Source organism: Oncorhynchus mykiss, unplaced genomic scaffold (genome assembly GCF_013265735.2).
Source record: "Oncorhynchus mykiss isolate Arlee unplaced genomic scaffold, USDA_OmykA_1.1 un_scaffold_221, whole genome shotgun sequence".
In the NCBI taxonomy this organism is placed as follows: Eukaryota; Metazoa; Chordata; class Actinopteri; order Salmoniformes; family Salmonidae; genus Oncorhynchus; species Oncorhynchus mykiss.
Genome location: NW_023493690.1, coordinates 515,841 through 522,500, shown reverse-complemented (window position 1 = coordinate 522,500; position 6,660 = coordinate 515,841).

Here is a 6,660-nt window from a genome sequence, read left to right as displayed (position 1 = left end):
CTACAGTATGGTGTTAATGATCTACAGTATGGTGTTAATGACCTACAGTATGGTGTTAATGATCTACAGTATGGTGTTAATGATCTACAGTATGGTGTTAATGATCTACAGTCCTACAGTATGGTGTTAATGATCTACAGTATGGTGTTAATGATCTACAGTATGGTGTTAATGATCTACAGTATGGTGTTAATGATCTACAGTCCTACAGTATGGTGTTAATGATCTACAGTATGGTGTTAATGATCTACAGTATGGTGTTAATGATCTACAGTATGGTGTTAATGATCTACAGTATGGTGTTAATGATCTACAGTCCTACAGTATGGTGTTAATGATCTACAGTATGGTGTTAATGATCTACATTATGGTGTTAATGATCTACAGTATGGTGTTAATGATCTACAGTCCTACAGTATGGTGTTAATGATCTACAGTCCTGCAGTATGGTGTTAATGATCTACAGTATGGTGTTAATGATCTACAGTATGGTGTTAATGATCTACAGTATGGTAATAATGATCTACAGTATGGTGTTAATGATCTACAGTCCTACAGTATGGTGTTAATGATCTACAGTGTGGTGTTAATGATCTACAGTATGGTGTTAATGATCTACAGTATGGTGTTAATGATCTACAGTATGGTGTTAATGATCTACAGTATGGTGTTAATGATCTACAGTATGGTGTTAATTATCTACAGTATGGTGTTAATGATCTACAGTGTGGTGTTAATGATCTACAGTATGGTGTTAATGATCTACAGTATGGTGTTAATGATCTACAGTCCTACAGTATGGTGTTAATGATCTACAGTATGGTGTTAATGATCTACAGTATGGTGTTAATGATCTACAGTATGGTGTTAATGATCTACAGTATGGTGTTAATGATCTACAGTATGGTGTTAATGATCTACAGTATGGTGTTAATGATCTACAGTATGGTGTTAATGATCTACAGTATGGTGTTAATGACCTGCAGTATGGTGTTAATGATCTACAGTATGGTGTTAATGATTTACAGTCCTACAGTATGGTGTTAATGATCTACAGTATGGTGTTAATGATCTACAGTATGGTGTTAATGATCTACAGTATGGTGTTAATGATCTACAGTATGGTGTTAATGATCTACAGTATGGTGTTAATGATCTACAGTATGGTGTTAATGATCTACAGTATGGTGTTAATGATCTACAATATGGTGTTAATGATCTACAGTATGGTGTTAATGATCTACAGTATGGTGTTAATGATCTACAGTATGGTGTTAATGATCTACAGTCCTACAGTGTGGTGTTAATGATCTACAGTCCTACAGTGTGGTGTTAATGATCTACAGTATGGTGTTAATGATCTACAGTATGGTGTTAATGATCTACAGTCCTACAGTATGGTGTTAATGACCTGCAGTATGGTGTTAATGATCTACAGTGTGGTGTTAATGATCTACAGTATGGTGTTAATGATCTACAGTATGGTGTTAATGATCTACAGTATGGTGTTAATGATCTACAGTATGGTGTTAATGATCTACAGTATGGTGTTAATGATCTACAGTCCTACAGTATGGTGTTAATGATCTACAGTATGGTGTTAATGATCTACAGTCCTACAGTATGGTGTTAATGATCTACAGTATGGTGTTAATGATCTACAGTATGGTGTTAATGATCTACAGTATGGTGTTAATGATCTACAGTCCTACAGTGTGGTGTTAATGATCTACAGTATGGTGTTAATGATTTACAGTATGGTGTTAATGATCTACAGTATGGTGTTAATGATCTACAGTCCTACAGTGTGGTGTTAATGATCTACTGTCCTACAGTATGGTGTTAATGATCTACAGTATGGTGTTAATGATCTACAGTGTGGTGTTAATGATCTACAGTATGGTGTTAATGATCTACAGTATGGTGTTAATGATCTACAGTCCTACAGTATGGTGTTAATGATCTACAGTATGGTGTTAATGATCTACAGTATGGTGTTAATGATCTACAGTATGGTGTTAATGATCTACAGTATGGTGTTAATGATCTACAGTATGGTGTTAATGATCTACAGTATGGTGTTAATGATCTACAGTATGGTGTTAATGATCTACAGTATGGCGTTAATTATCTACAGTATGGTGTTAATGATCTACAGTATGGTGTTAATGATCTACAGTATGGTGTTCATGATCTACAGTATGGTGTTAATGATCTACAGTCCTACAGTATTTTGTTAATGACCTACAGTATGGTGTTAATGATCTACAGTATGGTGTTAATGACCTGCAGTATGGTGTTAATGATCTACAGTATAGTGTTAATGATCTACAGTATGGTGTTAATGATCTACAGTATGGTGTTAATGATCTACAGTACGGTGTTAATGATCTACAGTATGGTGTTAATGATCTACAGTCCTACAGTATGGTGTTAATGATCTACAGTGTGGTGTTAATGATCTACAGTATGGTGTTAATTATCTACAGTATGGTGTTAATGATCTACAATATGGTGTTAATGATCTACAGTATGGTGTTAATGATCTACAGTATGGTGTTAATGATCTACAGTATGGTGTTAATGATCTACAGTATGGTGTTAATGATCTACAGTATAGTGTTAATGATCTACAGTATGGTGTTAATGATCTACAGTATGGTGTTAATGATCTACAGTACGGTGTTAATGATCTACAGTATGGTGTTAATGATCTACAGTCCTACAGTATGGTGTTAATGATCTACAGTGTGGTGTTAATGATCTACAGTATGGTGTTAATTATCTACAGTATGGTGTTAATTATCTACAGTATGGTGTTAATGATCTACAATATGGTGTTAATGATCTACAGTATGGTGTTAATGATCTACAGTATGGTGTTAATGATCTACAGTATGGTGTTAATGATCTACAGTATGGTGTTAATGATCTACAGTCCTACAGTGTGGTGTTAATGATCTACAGTCCTACAGTGTGGTGTTAATGAAAACATACTGCTGTAGGGGACATTTAATGTTGGAAACATACTGCTGTAAGGGGACATTTAATGTTGGGAACATACTGCTGTAGGGGACATTTAATGTTGGAAACATACTGCTGTAGGGGGATTTAATGATGGAAACATACTACTGTAAGGGGAAACATACATAACATACATAAACATCTACAGTATGGTGTTAATGACCTGCAGTATGGTGTTAATGATCTACAGTATAGTGTTAATGATCTACAGTATGGTGTTAATGATCTACAGTATGGTGTTAATGATCTACAGTCCTACAGTATGGTGTTAATGATCTACAGTGTGGTGTTAATGATCTACAGTATGGTGTTAATTATCTACAGTATGGTGTTAATGATCTACAATATGGTGTTAATGATCTACAGTATGGTGTTAATGATCTACAGTATGGTGTTAATGATCTACAGTATGGTGTTAATGATCTACAGTATGGTGTTAATGATCTACAGTCCTACAGTGTGGTGTTAATGATCTACAGTCCTACAGTGTGGTGTTAATGAAAACATACTGCTGTAAGGGGACATTTAATGTTGGAAACATACTGCTGTAAGGGGACATTTAATGTTGGAAACATACTGCTGTAAGGGGACATTTAATGTTGGAAACATACTGCTGTAAGGGGACATTTAATGTTGGAAACATACTGCTATGAGGGGACATTTAATGTTGGAAACATACTGCTATGAGGGGACATTTAATGTTGGAAACATACTGCTGTAAGGGGACATTTAATGTTGTAAACATACTGCTGTAAGGGGACATTTAATGTTGGAAACATACTGCTATGAGGGGACATTTAATGTTGGAAACATACTGCTATGAGGGGACATTTAATGTTGGAAACATACTGCTATGAGGTGACATTTAATGTTGGAAACATACTGCTGTAGGGGACATTTAATGTTGGAAACATACTGCTGTGAGGGGACATTTAATGATGGAAACATACTGCTGTAAGGGGACATTTAATGTTGGAAACATACTGCTGTGAGGGGACATTTAATGTTGGAAACATACTGCTGTAGGGGACATTTAATGTTGGAAACATATTGCTGTGAGGAGACATGTAATGTTGGAAACATACTGCTGTGAGGGGACATTTAATGTTGGAAACATACTGCTGTGAGGGGACATTTAATGTTGGAAACATACTGCTGTGAGGGGACATTTAATGTTGGAAACATACTGCTATGAGGGGACATTTAATGTTGGAAACATACTGCTGTAAGGGGACATGTAATGTTGGAAACATACTGCTGTGAGGGGACATTTAATGTTGGAAACATACTGCTGTGAGGGGACATGTAATGTTGGAAACATACTGCTGTAAGGGGACATTTAATGTTGGAAACATACTGCTGTAAGGGGACATTTAATGTTGTAAACATACTGCTGTAGGGGACATTTAATGTTGTGAACATACTGCTGTAAGGGGACATTTAATGTTGGAAACATACTGCTGTGAGGGGACATTTAATGTTGGGAACATACTGCTGTAGGGGACATTTAATATTGGAAACATACTGCTGTAGGGGACATTTAATGTTGGAAACATACTGCTGTAAGGGGACATTTAATGTTGGGAACATACTGCTGTAGGGGACATTTAATGTTGTAAACATACTGCTGTAGGGGGACATTTAATGTTGTAAACATACTGCTATGAGGGGACATTTAATGTTGGAAACATACTGCTGTAGGGGACATTTAATGTTGGAAACATACTGCTGTAAGGGGACATTTAATGTTGTAAACATACTGCTATGAGGGGACATTTAATGTTGGAAACATACTGCTGTAGGGGACATTTAATGTTGGAAACATACTGCTGTAAGGGGACATTTAATGTTGGGAACATACTGCTGTAGGGGACATTTAATGTTGGAAACATACTGCTGTAGGGGGATTTAATGATGGAAACATACTGCTATGAGGGGACATTTAATGTTGGAAACATACTGCTGTAAGGGGACATTTAATGTTGTAAACATACTGCTGTAAGGGGACATTTAATGTTGGAAACATACTCCTGTAGGGGACATTTAATGTTGGAAACATACTGCTGTAAGGGGACATTTAATGTTGTAAACATACTGCTGTAGGGACATTTAATGTTGTAAACATACTGCTGTAAGGGGACATTTAATGTTGGAAACATACTGCTGTAAGGGGACATTTAATGTTGTAAACATACTGCTGTAAGGGGACATTTAATGTTGTGAACATACTGCTGTAAGGGGACATTTAATGTTGGAAACATACTGCTGTAAGGGGACAGTTAATGTTGTAAACATACTGCTGTAAGGGGACATTTAATGTTGTAAACATACTGCTGTGAGGGGACATTTAATGTTGTAAACATACTGCTGTAACGGGGCATTTAATGTTGTAAACATACTGCTGTAAGGGGACATTTAATGTTGTGAACATACTGCTGTAAGGGGACATTTAATGTTGTAAACATACTGCTGTAAGGGAACATTTAATGTTGGAAACATACTGCTGTGAGGGGACATTTAATGTTGTAAACATACTGCTGTAAGGGGACATTTAATATTGTAAACATACTGCTGTAAGGGGACATTTAATGTTGTAAACATACTGCTGTGGGGGACATTTAATGTTGGAAACATACTGCTGTAAGGGGACATTTAATATTGTAAACATACTGCTGTGAGGGGACATTTAATGTTGTAAACATACTGCTGTAAGGGGACATTTAATGTTGGAAACATACTGCTATGAGGGGACATTTAGTGTTGTAAACATACTGCTGTAAGGGGACATTTAATGTTGGAAACATACTGCTGTAAGGGGACATTTAATGTTGTAAACATACTGCTGTGAGGGGACATTTAATGTTGTAAACATACTGCTGTAAGGGGACATTTAATGTTGTAAACATACTGCTATGAGGGGACATTTAATGTTGTAAACATACTGCTGTAAGGGGACATTTAATGTTGTAAACATACTGCTGTAAGGGGACATTTAATGTTGGAAACATACTGCTATGAGGGGACATTTAATGTTGGAAACATACTGCTATGAGGGGACATTTAATGTTGGAAACATACTGCTGTAAGGGGACATTTAATGTTGTAAACATACGGCTGTAGGGGACATTTAATGTTGGAAACATACTGCTGTAAGGGGACATTTAATGTTGTAAACATACTGCTGTGAGGGCATTGTTTAAAGCATATAATATCCGAGAATTCAAACACAGAAGATTCTCAAGTGTTGTAATTGGTGTAGTATAACATCCTAGACTCATCATCATCTATATACAGGTCATTAAGGGAAAGTATACATTTCAGAAAGGTTGGGTTCATGTGCTCTATTGGAGGCTTCCAGTAATTCATAATTTACTGAAATAACAGGCTCCAAACACCACAACTATTACTTACTAAGGGTACTTCTTCTCTCTGTTTTGAACACTCACTCACGCACACACACACACACACACACACACACACACACACACACACAATCCCTCTCTCTACAAAAAAAAACAGGGCAAGATTCTTGAACCGCCTCTCCCTGCCCATCCCAGCGACTCTCTCCTCTCATTGGTTGACGTCATGGGGTTTATTTGCATATTGTGGGCGTGTTCCTGACTCAGTGTTGGGATG